We start from the raw sequence: 19,581 nt of genomic DNA, 5'->3' as shown, positions 1-19,581 counted from the left end.
CTACAAGTGATTTAAGGCTTGCACTAAGAGGATAAAAGAGATCTGAACTTGTGATTTGCACTTGAATGGATTTAAACTGTTACGAAAACTGAGTTGGAGCAAAACACAAAGTAGGTCAAACCCTTGTATATGGCTGGACTGTGTATGGGCAAATTTAGGACACAGTTGAAAACTGTTGTGGAACTGCTGTTAACAACTACTTTCAATGGAAATTAGCCAAAGCCTGCTGGAAAAGTAGCTAAATGTCGCTCTGTGACATAATAGGCTAATTAGCTTGTTCATTAAGTCATCACGTCATATGTGAATCCTGTCAGCTGGCTTCAGCCCTTTATCTGTTTGCGTCTCTGCTACTCTCTGTGCTCATATATAGTATATTGATACTGCCTAACTCTAACAAAGCTGTTCTCATTTGCATATTGATGTTTTAAATAGTGAATGAAATCCCCTTAAGCCTAAATGTTAACCAGCAGTCACTTCCAAGCCATTTCCAAGCTGCTGCTAAAATCCTGATTTTATAACTGTCATCATCTGACGAAATCACCAAACACTTAAGTTAAAGAGTGGGAAGTTATTTCCACCTATATTTACTTGTAAAATCATCACTCAGAGAGAAAGTTAGAAGCGACAGATTTGCCTGGGTAATAAACTGCAGCCTCGCCTCTCTGCCACTCACTGAACAGAGTAGACACAGAGAGAGATGTACCTCTCGCTCATGGGGAAGTACTGGTGACTCTCTTCTATGGAAAGTAGCTACCTTTCGTCCAAGAACTTGCTAGATTTGTCATTTTAATAAAAATTTTCACACCAAATCATTTTGAAAGAACAATGACGTCAACAATTGGAAAAGTCCAACACTTGGCCAAGCAATGGTGTAACTTCATAACAAACTCTATGGACATTCAGGGATGTAGCCCTCAACTGTGGACCTTCAATGAAAATGTTCATCACTCTCTTTTTCTCTGCTACATTATTTTAGGGTATTTCTTTTTAAATATCGTAACACCAGACAGCAGAGGATGTACCTGAAAAACAAGCCTCTCAGTGCAGGAGCACCATTAACCTCAAGTGTTAATTTTTGTCCGTGATCCATTTTCATTTCCTGCAGATCTTTGAGAATACTTAAACTGAACAATGAGTCAGACAGTAATCTGAAACCACAGCAGATGTGTATAATCAGCTGCTCACTTTGAGAAGGGAACAGGGTGGACATTGAGCACTGGTCCCTGAAATTACAATTTTGTTGTTCAATTATCCATGATGGCAAAGAATGATACATCTTGGCCACAGGCCCATGTGGTCTGCGGCCTCCTGTGAGAGCTGCCTCCCCTTCACTTCTCTGCTGCTCTTACACTCATATAATTGAGTGTAAGAGCTTTTTGAGTGACACACATCTGAGAACATTTACAATCATATATGTGAGATGACTGGTTTTGGATGGACTTCCTGCATGGTCAAATGATTTACCAAAGGGGGAATCATCAGCTCAGCATTAGCAACTGGCTGTGCATGAAATTATGGCCATTAAGATAATAAGATCATAAATTTTGTTGCACTATGTGGCATGCATGTTAAAAAGGGCAGGGCCTGATTGTTTGGTGACATTTCTGATACTCAAAAACTTCAAGGCCTGTTTGTTTTTAATCGCAGCAGTCAGCAATTTCAAGCTACAGAGGAACACAATCAATCTAGATGTCCTTGAATATATACAAGAGAATAAACCTCCTCCCCCAGCTTTGAAATATTAGATAGAGTCCTGTCCATGGTTATTTTAGCAAACCATCAGCGTTGCAGTCTCAGCACTGTTAAACCTCTGGTCAAGAGGAACAATAAGTTCCAATTTGATGGCTCATCTACACCTTTAAAGTGTTGTTGTGTCAAAGTCTAAGTTTCCTAATTGGTTAGTGTCTCTGAAGTCAACCTGAACCCCACCCCACCTCACCTAACCCTAGCCCCTTTTATCTCTGTGACTTGTAACATCAACCTAACATGAACCCAGGCAGGAGGTGTTCGATAAAAACATTCAATTTATTGCATTTTGGGAAAACTAGAACCAAGCGTTTTTAGAGCTTGACCCATGCCAGGGACTACAGCCCTAGTATTAACATGAAATATGTATCTGATTTGAAAAGTGCTGTGCCAGAGCACAGTGCCATTATGCACAGCTGTCCACTGCGTTTACCTTTATTAAATCACAAGTAAAAGTGACACCAGGCAGCTAAAAAGTAACCCCATACAATACTGCACACAGACTGGTCCTGTTACAACTCTGTATTCTGCTGTTAAAGTGGGAGATGTCGGATTACAGCGGCTCATCAATCCTGTTTCTCTTTGCCTCCTTTCCAACTTTCTTTTAAGCAAATGTAGAATTTCATGTTTTCATGTCGCATTTTACAATATGATGTGACCATTTATGATGTGAGATACGATCTGGAATAGCATCCCATCGATATGGTCATATAAACAGCCTCAATAATTTTTATAACTTATTTCTATCATCATTGTTAAATAAAAGTCCAAATCGTGTGCCGCTGGCTGCAGAGTGTTGATCTGTTGAGTGTTCACATTGTGGCGCTCTGCACCATCCAGACTACGGCATCATTTCCTGGAAAAGCCTCTTTCCATTTGTTGAGCTGTTGTTGTCATACATCACTGCGATTGGCACAGTTGTTTCAAAGCAATGAGATCAAATGAATTTATTTATCACCACACCCTTCAAATTATATTCCACCTCAGCCAGCCTCTTTTGTACTTTGCACTGCTGCATCTACATGAAGTAGTGTGCTTGGAGACGCCCACACAGTCAAAGTGCCCAAGACCTACTGCTTTGCGCTTGTTTCTGTGCTTTGACGGGTAAAACAGGGCCCTCACTTGCACCCTGAATGCTGTCAGCCACATGAGATCCTTTCATTCTTTTCAGTGGTGTCAACAGTACGTCAATATAGACAGTGCGTTTCATTTTTTTTTTTTTTTTTTTTTGGATTGCTAAGTTTTAAGTTGAGAGTGCCTTGGTACAACATTGTATAAATTGGTGCTGGTGGCTACACAGATGGCAGTTGCATAGTTTGGCCACATTCTTAAAAACAGAAAAAGTCTGCCCGACAAGTTCAGAGGTCACCTAACACCGCCTCCTCCTATGCAAAAAAAGAATACATACAGCCCATACTGCTCAGCAACATCTTTCCCCTTGACCCATAACACGTTTGTTGACCAGTTACCTGATTTGCATATTGAGATCTCATCAAAATGAGGTCAAAATTGTGATACTGAGAATGTCTGTTAACACCGGGTGTAAATGCAAAGGACTCATTGGTGAATTGTAAAACAAATTGCTGAAATAGCCATTAATGTTTCACAAAGCTATCCTGAGAATTGAAGAATCCTGAGGTCTCCATATATCTAAAATACATGCACATTTTCCTGCTGTAAAATAGAGAAAAAAAATCAGCATACTTGTGTAAGTTCTAGAGGTTGGATACCTGGCCCACAATAATTTAGAAATGATGATCAGGTTCAGGTCAGGTTTGCTCATGTCAGCTGAGCAATAGGCAGGTTAAGTACTACTCATTAGGATGCTTCAAACTGCTTATGACATCATGTGTGTGTATTAAAACAATCAGCCTATAGCCTACATTAAACAATGCCCTTTGAAGGTCATTTAAGGAGCCTGCACGTGTCATAATCAATGTGAAGAGGCAACAACCACGTGACAGGCTAACACAAACTCCGAAAATTAACTTAATAAAAATTAACCGCGTTGGACTCAGGTTGGGTTTGGACAGAAATAAGCAGCTCTCTAGTACGTGCAAAAACACACACTATCAGTTCAACTGGTACTGAAATGGCTGCTCTACTTGTAACATGATCACAATCAATCCATCTCCAATTATTATCACTCTGTCTTTCTCATAGATACATGATCTCCTCTTTTCACGGCAGAGTTCAATAAGAAAAGGCCGACTAACCCAGAGGCGACTCTGTACTCATCAGCTCAGCACAGTCTCTCTCTCTATTTTGCTTTCTCTCTGTGTGTGTGTGTGTGTGTGTGTGTGTGTGTGAAATTAATTCAAACAATTTGCGTGTCCTTACAGTTTTGTTGGAAGTTGATTTTTGGAAAACGTGACAACTTTAATATTCATTGGCCAATATCCACACCATGAACTTAAAAAAATACTATGAATCTGAAAACTTAAAGACCTTTTAGTCAGAGAAATTAAATTTTTAGTTTGAAATGTTATTCAGCATGTATTTGATTTCATTATTTGTTTGCATATTCACAAATATTTTTCCATATCTGTCTCCCTTTTATTTTCTGTCAATAGCAACAGAGCACTTGTAATGAGCAGGATGGGATTACATCCAGCCTGAGGTGGTGAGGCAGCTCTGAGGGCAAAGGTCATACACATGAACCACTGCAGCTGGGGGAGGTGGAAACCGGTAACCACTCATAACTGAAATCTTCTCGCTAACACCTGCACCTGTCCATCACTGCTCTGTTTCTGGAAGTCGGCTTCAAGCTGCTGCCCAAACGCTGCATCCGCCCATGGGTGATTTTCACTCCGACAATAAGGAAGTGAGAGTTTAAATAAATAAATTGTAAAAGGTTTTCAACTTTGTGAACGGTGGAAAATGATGAGGTGCTGGTTAGACTGTGCATGCGCTGCTAATGTACCATCTTTTGACGTAGTGTGCAGTCAGAGGTGTAAGGAATTACATTTGTGTCCCAATTTTGAGAACACGATGGAACATTTTGAGCGCACAAAAAGATTTTCACAAAGACAAATTCAATTTTGACAAACTTGAAAGCAACACAGCAAGGATATAAAGGGTGGAAGTGCAACACTGCAAGCAAGTGTGCAAAGTTTGTGAGAGTGAACAAAAAGGAGTAAAACTGAGTGGGAGTCACAATTATTGTACAACATTAATTAAACAGTAGATTTTGTTTGCTGACATGAGATAATTCTTTGTGCAATGATAAAATCTCTTTCTTTTCTGTGCTGAAAATATTTCACTCAAAAACCGAGACACAAATTTAATGTCATAGCGGTGAGTTGTGGCTGTAAATGAAAAACAAAGCGACAGCAACAATAACGTCTAATAGCATACGCAAATGCAAAAAGAAGTCAGTTTGTCTTTAGATAATAAAATCTAACCGAGATGAGTGGTGGATGTATTTTCTTGATAATCTAGCACATGGGTGAATGACATGGTTCGCTTGAATGATCCAAGAATGTTAAAACTTACACGGCAGCAGTTACTGCTTTGCATCATGGGACTGAGCAGCATCTGTGCTTTGACACAGGCTGTGCATCTGCTCCTTAGTCTCCTATGATCAGTGTTTTTATGCTGAGCCTCAGGCTAGATGTTTCAATGTAGAGTCCACATCAAGACAGAGTGACAATTTAGGGGGCATAAAAGTGAATGAGGGTGGTGGTAGAAGTATACCTTGCGCTGACTCAAGTCAAAAAGTTGCATTATGGGTCTGCGTAGATTGACTTATGCTGCTCCAGAGCACTGTGTGTTTATATAGTTCTTTTTCATTTTTCTCATTTGTTTGTTTTGGTTTTTCATCTCTGTTTTCTTTTATGGTACCTTTAACTTTCTTGGTGGGAAAAGGAATAATTTGTTTTGCCTGTATATGTATGTGTGTGTGTGTGTGTATGTTTCAGTGTGTTCGTGCGTGCATTTTTCTGTGTGTGTATGTGTGTGTGTTTCAGTCAGAAAGAAATCTCATCCACTCAAAAAAGAAACCAGATATTATGATATGATATGATATGATATGATATGATACGATATGATATGATATGATATAGCTACTTGGACTGAAATTATGTTTCCACTAGGTGGTCAAGATAAAATATTTTCTGCAAATAAAATCTCTCAGAGCAAAAGCAAAGCTTGCTGCTGTGAATACACGTTTAAACTATAATACCCACAACCACACTTTTAATTTCAGATCTCAAAGCTCACATATCTGCATAGGAAAATATATTTTAAAAATAAATGAAAATAAAAATAATCTGTGACAAATCTATGATATTTCCTGGGACAAATTCTGAGTGACAAAGACGGGGGTTTGCGGAGCTCAGAAAAATGTATTCATTTTACAGCTGCCCCTTCTATATTGTTTATGTATTTGAAAAATGCTTTGTGGATCAGTTTCCATCACATGATGCTGGCAGACGTTGCAGCACCCAGTTCACCAAAATCGCCTCAGTTCCTGGGGTACTCTGAGCACTGAAGTCGCTGTCACTGCTTCTAATGCCAGTAAAAAATAAAACATATCACAGAACAACGATCTGACCGAGCTGTCAGAGCTGAATTTGTGAAGGGCACAAGTTCAAACTAAAAACGAGCTGTGAAGTTGCATTTTACACTTGCTCACCAATATTTAATTATATTACTCTACAACTGCATCAAATTGTCCAAAACTACAGGACAGAACTGCAGATCTGAATCCTCTGTCTCATGAAGGTCCCGTGATCTCTGCAGGGGAAGATGGATATATATAAATATTCTTTTTTTCATGAAGTTTGGCCACTGTCTTGACATTTGAAAAGGGAAAAAAAAGCACATACACCCATTCCCAAAGGACCAATTTGAAAGAAGCAGAGGGTTGCGGTGTGACGTACTGACAAGTTTAATGTCTGTGAGAAATGACAAACAACATTCACACAAGTGCTCTTAGGGGCCGGCAGTTCCTCTGCTTGACATTTCTCCATCCCACCTAATTGCTAAGCATTTCAGTGGGGCATATACCCTTATTCTGTTCCTAGACAACAGCTGACATGTCTGTGGGTTGTGACCAATCATGAAACAACCATATAAACCTCCGAGCATATGAGACAGTTTCAGTATCTCATGGATGATTTATCAGACTAATTCAGATGTCATGGTCACAGTAATAAAGCAAAAAGAAGCAGACAAAAGTGAACGCACTGTCTGTAAAACATCAACACTCGCAGCTGTATCTTGTAGGCTGTAAACTTGGAAGAAAAGGAAGCCTTTAAAAAGTGAACTGTATTTTAATCTCTTTTGAAAATCTTTCCCTCTGGCACGGAAATCCTCTCCATGCTCTTTTCCATCGTCTCTGCTTCAGTGGGGCATATGATGGGAGAGGTTTCAGCAGTGTCCCAAGGTAGCCGATCTTTGAGAGATGACAGGCCACAAGTTCCATTTTTATTATGATTTATTCCAGCCAGACAGTTTTCTGTAATGGAAATTCATTTGAATCAACGCCCCTTCGCAGAGCGAGTCGAGAGCCTTACTGGCCATCTGTGAGCCAGGAGACAGGGAGATCGGCACCATTTGGCAAAATGACGGAAACTGTTTTTAATGCAAACATTCACCAAGCATGAAGATCTGAAAACAGGTCTCATGGCCCATTTCCAGGATTGCAGGCTATTTCCTCACCACTGTTTCTGACCAGTTTGAATATTACTATAAATCTCAGTGTCACTCATTTTTCAAAATGTAATATATATTACAGTGTTATTGTGGTTGCTCTACAGTAAAACAATGTCATTAGATTTTCTTTTCTTTTCCCCCCATGCAGCGTGCTCATGTCAGAGTATTAGTGGGTTGACAGAATGACATATTAGCTATATCACCTCTAGGGAACAATAGCTATTGAAAGAGACTTGCACAGTGAAATCTTAGTTCTTTTGGCTTTGTTTAAGATTAGCAAAAGTGTTAGGAAGCTAGACCCGTCAACCTAGGAAAATATACCAGTGGCACAGCACTGTGTGACTCACATGGTTCTTGATGTGAACACAGATTTTAGATACAGTCCTTCAATCCATCAAAGAGTGAGATATGAGAAATGAGATGCTGCAGCATATAGAGCAGCAAAGGTCAAAGTGTTGAAATGCATTTTCCATCATGGTAATTACATGAATTTAATTATGAATTCAAAGGATATAACTAAGTTTTGTGACATGTTTTTAAAGCTAAAATATTTATATGAATATTATTATTATTATATAATTTGTTTACAGTCAGCATTTTTCCAATTCAGTGCACAAGGGATTCACAGGAAAAGAATGTAACATGTAATACAGGATAATTTTATGTCTTTATGAACAGCCTCTCTGTTTGCTGTTCCAAACATTTCCTGCTGCCACTGCTTCACAATACAAGTCTTAACCTGGTGAAACACAGGGTGGCTGAGGCAGTCACATATATTTGTCACATGGATTGTTGGCTGGATCGTTTACTAAACAAGACATGGTCATTTTGGACCATTTGTTGACAGTGTATCAGTTTTTAATAGTGCAGGGAGTAACAGAGCAGGAAGGAGCAGCCACAGTGAGCTGTTAGTAGACGGTGACTGCAGACCTCCAGCTCCTCGGCAAGGTAACTTTACTGTGTCCTGCTGCTATGGAAAACCACCCGCCCTGTGTGCAGCATGAAATCAGATCACAGGTGCAATCATTTTTGATTGACCTCTTTATTGAAAACAGCATGAGTTTGTTTGGCTGCGCTGTAAACGGATGCATCTGATACACTGCTGTTTTATTTCTGACAATGTAGCTGCTCAAAGATCTGCTTGCTGTCCCTCTAAATCAGGGACCAGTTACTACCAGTAATAAACCAATACCAACTCCTCAGGGTTACTACTTTAAGCACAGTGACTGAAGATTAATGTTCGTGTTATTTGGCAAAAAAACTTTTTTCTGGCATTCTTACCGGCAGAAAGATCATAGATACTAATTTCTGAGGGAAAATATTTAGGAAGCATTTTATTGATCTCTGAGTCAGATCATTATTTATGACAAACTAAAATGGAGCCGATGATGCTACAGACAAGATCTGTGGACTCTTCTTCACAGCTGCAACGTGCAAAAGAACATGTGCAGTAAGTGAAATGTATGTGCTAGACAAACCCACACAGTGCCTAATACTGGATGCTGGTCTGAGCTAAAAAGGATGGATGTTTGAAAATGTGATTACTCTAAATTTAACCACTTTGTCATGGCGACAGCTGCTCCATCCTCCTCTGCCTCCACTGCTCCTTCTCACCTATTGTAGTGTCTGCATCAGTCCATTTTGTGTTTTACTAATCTTTTCCTGTCCTGTCAGGTCCTGTCATACATCACCTGTCCACTGCGTACCTGGCTTCATCAATTACCCTCCCCAGTGTAACACAACTCAGTAGCGCATTAGTTCATTATGCTGCCTTCTATTTACTGTGGAAGTCAGATGTCTAAGCTGAGAATGACATCACACCTGAGTGGACCGCTCCTCAGTACAAGTCAGGGGCTTGTTATTGTTTTTGTTGTTGTTAACACTAGTTTATAACAATGTATTACACTGTATTTTGTGCAAACAAAGTGCAAACATTAAACTAATAGAGCTTTCATTTCTGTTGATATGCAGAGCAGCCATCTTGGATTTTGAGGTTTCCCAGTGAAAGTGGAATCCAGAGTTAGACCCACCCCTAAATAAGAGTTGTTCTGCCTCTGATCCTAGCATCAGAAATGCCTCAGATACCACCTAAAATACTGGATCGGAATTCAGCCAGTAAGGCACCGATCCAATACCATGTGTGATGTGAGTTTCACAGCTAGATTTAACAGCAGTCTTCCTGGAAATCAATTCTTCTTCGCTGCTCTAAAACAGTAGCTTACTTTCTATTTTTAAATTGGAGCAGCTTTTCTAGCCTTTACGCCACTGGTCACATGATGCTACTCACCCAGTCACTCCAGTCAGTGAGTGAGGTTCACACCCACAGTGAGAAAAGACAAGTGACAGTCAGAGTAGTAAGCCAGAGAACCTGAGAACATGAAAGCTTGCAGTAGTAGGTTACAACAATTTCTAATTCTTTTTCCACACGTTGTCAATTATGAAAAGACCCCAAATAAACACTGTGAGCACACTACTTGTTTACTATAAGCTAATTATTTAAAGAGCATTTGGACAGGAATGCAATAAGCAGTCGATCACTGTAACTGTGATCACTATGCGCTGTAAAAAGAGATATCCTCTGGCATTCATGTATCTGTTCATGTTTGACAAAGGGTTTAACATGAGCCATGCTATACAACAATGACCAACCAAAACCCATCCATACAGGGTTAGGGCTTTTTTTTTTTTTTAAATGCAATGGAATCAGATTGGTACTCTGTATCTGCCGATACACAAGTTCAGATATCAGAAGTGGTAAGGACAACTTGGATCGGAATATCTCCTCAATTCCAACTTATTTCAAACTCCACAACACCAGCTCATAAGAAAGGTTTCAAAATAAAAGTTTCAAGTCCAATCTCATAAAATTATCAGGATTATTTTTTTTAAAGCTCCCTTCAGAGCCACAGCTAACATCATGAAACTCCTTTCACTGAATAGTCCTACTTATAATAAGCAAATTGAAGGTCTTGCTTCAAATCAGTGATTGCTCCTTTGTGGATAACAGTGTAACAGGGAGTTATACAATTCAAATCTACAGTAGGCTACTTATTGGTATCATTACTGGCATTTTGGAAACATATTATGTGTTGGCTTAAAGCACAGAGTACGGATTAAGTGTCTCTTTTTGAAATACTGAATTTCTGCCTTTAAAAAAAGAGCTGCTCAGCTGGGCCTCAAAGCTGAGCCCAAATATGGAACTTGTGTTCTGCACCATTTCAGGCCCTCAGGTGCTGTCTGTGTCAGTGTCCACAGAGTCTGGATTCGGTGTCAGCGGCAGTGAGACATCAGCGCTCACGGCCGTCGTAAGCCTCTCCGTAAATGTCAAGTGCCAGAATGTGAACTCTAGGTGGCATAAAGAGGGACATCCCTTTAAAGAATGACTTTGTATAGATGTGACAAATGTATCATCACAGTGTCACAAGGTTCATCCATAATTCAGTGTGTGTGTGCTTGTTTGTGCATGTGTATGTGTATGACTGTGTGTGTCTGTAAAAAAATACAGAGTATGATGTGCCAAGGATAGGAGATGTATGGAGGGAGACAAAGTGAGGCGGTGAGTAGAGTACAACCTGGACATGTTCCAGCAGTTATGGAGGACATATTTTATACTTGGATTCCGAACACTTCACTGTCGTCATTGACGTAAGACTATTCCTGTGTGTGTGTGTGTGTGTGTGTGTGTGTGTGTGTGTGTGTGTGTGTGTGTGTGTGTGTGTGTACGAATATTAAAGATGATTTCTGTCGCTCACAAACTGATGTTTTCCTGAGCGAGAGAGGAGGCGTTGTCTGCCAGCCTGGCTGAGCGTACGCTGTCATGTTCTTGACTGGGATGTCAATCACTCTCGCTGTATAAGTTCACTGTGCTTACTGACTGTCAGTGCAGCTCTGAGGAGATGTTCTTCATTTTCATTTCATTTCTATTCCTGCCAAATACAGTGCAGTGGCCTACAATAGGCAGCAGAATTAAATAAGGATTGTATATAGTGTTATTAATTATAGCAGTTTTAATTTATGATTCCTCTGAGCCAAGACAAAGAAAACAGGCTTCCTGCAAAAGCACTGAGCAATTTTTCAATAACTTCTATTCAATAAATATCAATTATAATTTCCCTATTTGACTGAGAGTCTGTGTATTCAGCCATATAAGCTTTCACCCACATAAGCCGCAAACTAAATTATATGTTCAATACACCAATAATACATATCACTCTTTTTGACAGTTTATGCGGTTTAAGTGGCAGAGGATATGAAAAGCAAATGACAGAGAAAAATATGAATAAAACATTAACATTTAAAAAACATATAGGATGGATATGTCTTATGTAAATATGCAAAACAAATATCATTCCAGGGTATATACATAAATGAAATCTTCTCTAAGAGGAGGGAGCGTGAGCTTTGAGAATGGAAATCTCATTAGTATGATATCAAATAAAAGCAGTAATCTGGAGGGAATGGCACCGACACAGTGAGGGAGCATGAGACACGGAGGGAGAGTGAAATTCCTCTTTGAAGTCAATGGTTTTCACAGAGGAAATTTTGGGCTGTTTCAAGCTGTTTTCTTGCTGGAATGGCAGCATGTGTATTCTTGCAAAAATTAGCTTCCAAGGTGCTGGATAAGGTGGCGGTAACGTCACGCTTGTTTCAGGTTGTAACCTGCAGCCATTGCGTTGTTCTCGTTTTGTTTCTATACCAAAATAAGACTTGTCACTTCTCCTTCTGAAGAAACAATGGTGCACTGTTCACCACGACACACTTGATTCATCGTCACACGTGTCTCAGGTGCAGCCTACAACATATTAATGGGGAGGTGACAGCAACCACAACAGCAGCACAGCATCCCTCATGAAATATAATTGTTAAAGCATTATTCCAAATGAGTGTTTGACTAATGACAACTCGTGTCAGCCATCAGATCTTTGTTTACCGCCGTGGTATCATTCATTTCATCACCGCAGCGGTCCAGTCTGCGGGGGTTTGATGAAATAACATGCAAATTATTTTTTTTGACATACAATCATAATTACTAACTGCATTTGCATGATGTGGATTTATATTTAATTGTCTTGCAGCCTTGTTCGCAAAATGTCCCGCTGATGACAAAGCCATCTGACAAGGCGGGCTTAATGAGGTAAACTGTGGCAGTTAATCTGTACAAAAACATTTGCACAAGATGAGTTCATGCAGATGAGCAGATTAGAATCAATAATTATGTCAGATCAAACAAGTGATTATCAAAGAAATATCATTAGCTTTTTGGGGTCATCTGTCTGAACTGATATCAGACCACTTAGTAGCAGCTATGATGATGAAGATAGGACTTCAGTGTTTGCAGTTACTTGACTAAAATGCTTCCATGTACTACTGCATATTAAAAAAACACATCAGTTTTAGACTTTTAAAGGCTGCACGGTCTGAACTGTTTGAAAGCTGTTGTATTGTGCTTTTCGTGCCACTGTCACTGCTTCAGACTCTGCTGTCTGTTTAACATTTAATTTTATGTGCTGTAATGTGGCCATACATCTAAATCCATTTCATGTCAGTAAAATGTAATATGAGAGCTCATATGGTTCCCAGCAGGACACGGGAAGGACATGAGATTTCCTGTTCAACCATCTCTTATAATGATTATTTCTCAGAGCAGTAAATTTAAAAAAAGGTCCAGCTTGCTGTTGTGGTTGCTTCAGGACATTGCACGGTCTTGTATAATACATTATTCACCCCGTTACAACCCTGACATGGATCTAAATGATGAGTGCATCTATTTATTTATTAATCAAAAATACTGTATACATCGAACTTCAATAAAAGGTTCTGTATCCATTTTTGAGACCAGCACTACATCATAATCATCGTCATCACCACCAGCAGCAGCTACCGGCCGCAGCCACATCATCCGCTATGATATAAAAAGCCCAGAATGGGGCGTGTTGTCACAGCCTGTGATGAATTCAGGGGGCAACGCTGAATGTTGATCAAGGTGAGGCATGGAGGAGGCCCTGTTTGTCAGGGACCCGCCAGCATCCCCAGGCAATCTCTGCAGTCAGGAGATGGAAGGAGCACTGCTCTGAAATCTATCATGTGCCACCTACGAATGAGCCTTGATAGAGAGGAGCTGCTGTCCCACATGTACCAACATGTGAGTGATTCAGGATTTCAGAGCTTGTGACACAATTTCAGGAGGAATAATTAATTAATGGTGCGTGTCTGCTGACACTGAATTACTTCCATTTTTTTTACCCTACAAACTGAAAAAAGCAATGCACATAAATGTGTGTGGAAGTGTGTGAATCAAACATTTTGGCCTCAGGACTGATCAATCAATACAGCAACATCTCAAACAGATGGTACGCTACAATTTATTTTTTAATAATTTTAGCAATCAGATTAATATTTTAAGGGAATAATTCACTCAACAATCAACATTTCAGCATAAATTCATTCTGCTCTGTGTCCTGATTATCTTCTATAGTAAGTTTTGTGCACCTGTCATGTAAAATTTGCCTCATGCAGTCGATCTTTACAAGATGTTGAACCATTATCAGTGGGTTTTGCTCTGGCACTTGTGTAGCGCAATGTGTGGAGATTTTGTGAAATTTCCTCTCTAGTATACAAGTTACAGAGACAAAGATCAGGCAAAAAAAAAAAAAAAAAAAGAGTCAATAACATGACATTAGGAAATGTTGTATAAGATCCAACTGCCTCTTTGCTCTTTAAATGTAAGGATGAAATTTTAGATACAACATCCCTCCAACAAATCTTGTGTTTGCAGAATTGCTTAGCAACTATTTGATTATTAATTAATCATTTCAGTGATTTTTTTCTAGCAACACCAAATATCCTCTTGTGTCAGCTTCTTGGGGAGAAAAACAAAAAGGCTGTCTTGTGCTATGGTAATGTCTTTGGTTTGGGACTGTTGGTAGAGGAAAATACTAAATTTGAAATTTGGCATTTCTTTAAAATGTTTAGTCGAGAAAAAACCTCAGACTATTAACTGATAATATAAATAATCATTAATTACATCTTCTCTCATTAGTTTTTTTTTTTGTTGAAGAAACTATGAGGTTATTTCTGAGGCTGTAGTCAGTGTTATCGTGTTAGACTGCAATATTACGGATTTCTTGTTTTTTGTTTTTTTTTCTAAACCAATTTACTATGGTAATGAACAGTATCATCAACAACCTCAAAAATTACCAGAGTTTATGAAAACTGGCATACAGTAATAGATGATCGCACCCGACCATCACGTTCTGTCAGCTCTTCTATTAAGAATCTCCCTGTACGGAAACATAAATCAAAATAAATTGAAATTACACAGAGGAACATCTTCATAATTTTTATTGTAATTACTCTCATTAGATACCACTTAGTCTGATTTATTTGCCCTTTTTTCTTATACTGAAACATTTGCATTAAGGTACTGTACAAAATGGTATATCCCAGCATATTAACAATATAATGTTTTTTTATGGTGTTATACTGCATCAAGCCTCAACTTAGATAGTATGGAACAATTACAGAGCGGCACTGCACAATGAGCTGAATGTATTGCTAATGTCACATTCCTCTCGTGTGTCCAATAAATGCATGTGGTTTGAAAGTTAAGGAACTGTTTTACCATAGTGAAGTGAATTCTCTGTGAGTCCATAGAGGACAGTCTTTCATCCTGCTTCAAGCTCTGCTACTTAAGCACTGTTTGGTGAATGTGATGCACTTCACAGCACTCAACATCTCCTGTTGCATTCTACCATCGGCCTTAAACGCACACAGCCTGCAAACCTAAACGAAGACAGCCGGTGCAGGCCGGCAAAGCCAGGGCTCAGCAGCAGATGACGGGGCCCGTGAATATTCAGCACAATTACAGTATGTGAAATATCATGCAGATGGAACAAACCCAGATCAAAGCATGTAATTAACCATCGGAGGACAGTTTCCAGTGAGGGAGGAGAGCCAGAGATTAAGGGAGTGAGTGAGGACTGCATCGATCGTGCTGTGTGAAAAGCAAGGCACTCTGCAGCTGCTTCATTACCAGGTTTGTGTGCGCGCATCTGTGTGTGCATTTGTTTATAAAGGTACATCTGTGTGCATAATTTTATCTTAGGTTCAAATTTGGCTGGTTTTAAATAGCTAGAGTATGTGAATCATTTTCCAATGCTCCCAAGAAAATCTATTTCAAGGACTAAAATATTTTTCTTTTCAGTTATGAACTATTAAATATGGTGCTGCTAAATTTCCCAGGTGAGCTGAGCAAGGAATGACTCATTTCCTGCATTTAAAAAAACAAAAAACAAAAAACTAATTCAACCTCCATACTCACTTGGTTTGAAAGCATTAGCTGAGTAAAGAGGGTGGGGGGGTGGGGGGTGGGAGCATGTCAGAATTGGGACTGGTGCTCAAGGTTGAGGTTGTCAATAGAGTCACAGCATTGTTAGGCAGAGGAGGGAGAGGAGCCAGCCAGAAATAGCACGGAGTCCAACCCATTGTCATGAAAGTCGTCTCCATTTCCCATGGGTCGCAGAGAGAGATAGAGATCTGAGAGGCAGCGTCTTGATAAAGATCACAGATTGACTGGGAAGCCTCCCCCAGGATTTAATTGAAGTCAAACCAAGTCACAACATCTTAGATCTCAAAGATGACCCAAGCAACACTCAATTTTTCATTCTCTATTTATATCAGTATGCCTCTCCCCCTCCTCATACTTTTATTTGTTTTTGAAATGAAATACACAATGTCCATGAAATTAGTTTGAATGTCATCAAGGACTCCCCATTGGCTGCAACCCCCTGATTGATCTGCCTCACCGCTGACTGGAAACTCAAGTAACTCAAGCAACAATAAATCTCCACAGTTTTTGTGCAGTTTTGCGGTTCTGAGGACCCATGTGAACTTATATTGATATGTTTCTAATTTAGTACATCTGGTGGACTTTATGATACATATGAGTCAATCCCCCAAAATCTTGGATCCTACGATTCCCAAAATGAACTAAATAGCATTGTGTCTTATTCTGTTATCATGCCATGCATTGTTAAAGTAATGAACACTTTCTGACTTGTAAATAACAGTCATATTGACATTGTTACACAGCTCAAGCATTGGTTTCCAAACTTTTTCAAATCAAAATATCCCTTTATAGTCTTTCCTTTAATACCTGCAGCATAACTGCATATGTAATTGGGTTTGTAACAAGCTGATTTAGATGTTTATTTATTTCATTTTTAATATGTATTAAAAAGTAATACAAAATGCAGTCAATGTAAATGTTGCCTAGTTTTTTAAGACTGAAACATTAAAAATATATAGTAAAAAAAAAAAAAAACACCCCCAAGGCACCCCAGGGTTTTGTGACATCCTCTTTAGGAACTGCTGCTCTAAAGTTTTCGAAAGACTAGTCTAAAGACTTTAAAAACTCAGGCTGAAGCTGAAGAAGATATACAGTTATAGCTGGGTAGTGCTACTTCTGACAAATAAAACTATATATAATTAATGACAGCCATTTAAAATTAAACTTTTTTATTTACTTCAAGGCACTGTAATGCTTACTAAGAAATACATAAACATGAATGCAGTACTGTGCAGTTGCATGAGGAAGATTGTGCTTGTACGCAACTGATGGTTTCAATTGTAATTTACAGTAGGTTGCAAAGCATCATTTGGATTGTCACTTGTATCACATCTTTTATTCTGTGCACAGACTTATTCATCCATGATTTCCTCTCCCATTGTGGGTCCCAACACCTGTCTCTGCTCAGGCTTTTAATCTGACAGTTATGCCTCCTTCATCCATCGACATTGTCACACAAAGTAAAACCTGACAATCATTCAGGCGTGTATTACTCCCTAATCTTAATTACCCACTGTGTACAGCCTGAGCCTGCTCGGGCAGACCCAGCTCAGGTTCAAGTGTGTCCTTATGGTGGGACACAGCTAGTGTTGTCTCTGAGCTGAGCTGTCAGGGTGGGACAAGGAGTCGGTGATTGATGCATTTCCCAGAGTGGCGGATTGTTCCGCTGAGTTTCCTCACGCACCAATAATGACACATGATGGAAACCCCTGTCAGTGAGCCATGATAGGAAATGAAGATGGATCGTGTCTTGGATAGGAAGTGATTTTGTCGAGCAGGAAGTTAAGAACGTTTTTGTAGTGATAATAATCTTGCACAATAACCGCCCGCAGTGCAGCACTTTGAGCTACTGAGGCCATAAACTCTAGATAACATTTTTAAAGTCAAATATCATTTAATTCTTAATGTTTTCAATAGCTTTAAACTTTTGTGATTAATTCTATTTTTTTTTTTTGGACCTGCTTGCATATCAAAAGTCTGAATTTAGGTTCAGATTGCAGTTCTCCATTTTAGAGATATACTGTCAAATAAAGCAGAAAAAATATCCTTTAAAATAGATATGTATGAGAAGAAAAGGATGGATAGTAGTCAGAGGATTAATGAGCCTGCTTTAGCTTTAATACGCCAGTCACAAACATGTTTTCATATTCATAGGATTAATAATGTTTTTCATCCTTAATGGATTACTCTTCAATCTGTGTTGAAGAGCCTGTCACCGTCACACACATTTCTACCCTTTATGGAAGCCCAGGAGCCTGAGGTGCTAATCATCAGAGGGGAAACTCCTGCACAAAACAGCTGCACGCAGCAGGAAAGGATGAGATTCATTCAAAATATTTTTAATGCCAATCTGTTATCTTAGCATCCTCACAGATGACACATTTGAGTGGGCAATTGTCTTAGGCTTACACTGTAGATTTCACTGAAATGAATCACTGTGTGGCCACAGCTCACTGAGTGAGGATGTGAGCACAGGCAGCAACCGCACTGTCTTTAGAAACCAGAGCTTGTGCCCTCCTCCTTCCCTTGGTTTACAGCTTTAGTCTCTTCACTTGAGCTGGGTGATTTTAATTTGTCAAAACTGTTTACCAGCATGCCTCCAAGGCTATTACTGGTGTGTCATGAGGGAGCAGATAGGTAATGAAAAGCATACAAATGGCAAATGAAAAAAGCATTGCCGAGAAGGAGAGAGGGGTAGGGTGGATAATGTAGGTGGATCATTCATGTAAAAGGAGGCCGGCAGTGATTTATTATTCCATCTTTTCTTGAGAATCAATTATGCTAAAATGCTAATCAGGGACATTATGAATTTCTCCATTTGTTATGAATAATTCAAATATTTATTGGTATGGGTAGACATCTCAAACAAGTTTGTCCTTAGTACAATGCATAACCTATGCAACCTAATGAGGTGATGTCTGATTGTCCTCTTTTCACACACAGACAATGATTCACCTTTACCGAGTTCAATACTAATAAAAGGGCTGAAACATCTGTCCTCAGGTGCTTCAAACTAAATCTAACTCCTCAAATAACAACCCCCCCCCCGTCACCCGTCACCCTCCCTCCCTCCAGTGACACAGAGCAATACAACCATAAGAGGGGTACAATATGCCAGGGAAGAGGAATAGGAGTGCAGCAGAGGAGGAGGAGGAGGAGGAGAAGTGTGAGTGGCCAGAGAAGTAATGAGGCCACACAGACACAAGGATGACAAGGACACGTCTGGCTGGCTGTCGTCATTTAAGTCCCACAGAGCGGACCACCACACAGTCAACCCACATTAATGTCACACTGGCCCATCATGGGGAATTAATTACACACCTGTTAATGACAGGCCACTGGAACAGTTCCTTCTAATATCCATCTGGGTGTGATACCTGATCACATGGTGTTATGGCAGTTGTTACTTCTCATAATCAAAACACACCAATGTGCCTGTGATCACGCTAACTACTGCAACATATGCTGTTTCTGCAGATGCTTTTATCTGAAATGCCACAGTAGCATGACAACATGTTCAGCATGGATGCTCCAGCAGGGAATCAAACCCCTCATATGAACAGCAAAAGCACGACCATCTATCAACTGAGCTACACAGCAGGGATGTACCTTACAGTCATTTACGCTGTCAATTCATTTTGTTTATTATCTTACTATTAACTGGTTTGTCATTAAAATGTAAGAAAATTTAGCAAAATTGTCCATCAAATTGTTCCAGCGCCTGAGCTTGCATCTTGACTTTGCTTGTTATTAGAGATTTAGAACAAATAGTAAAACAGAAAATTAATGGGCAACAATTTTGATTATCAAGTAATCCTTTAAGTCATTTC

The sequence above is a fragment of the Trachinotus anak genome, unplaced genomic scaffold (genome assembly GCF_046630095.1).
Source record: "Trachinotus anak isolate AG129_WGS33_773 ecotype Australia unplaced genomic scaffold, CSIRO_AGI_Tana_v1 ptg000013l, whole genome shotgun sequence".
Lineage (NCBI taxonomy): Eukaryota > Metazoa > Chordata > Actinopteri > Carangiformes > Carangidae > Trachinotus > Trachinotus anak.
Note: the sequence above shows the minus strand (reverse complement) of the source record.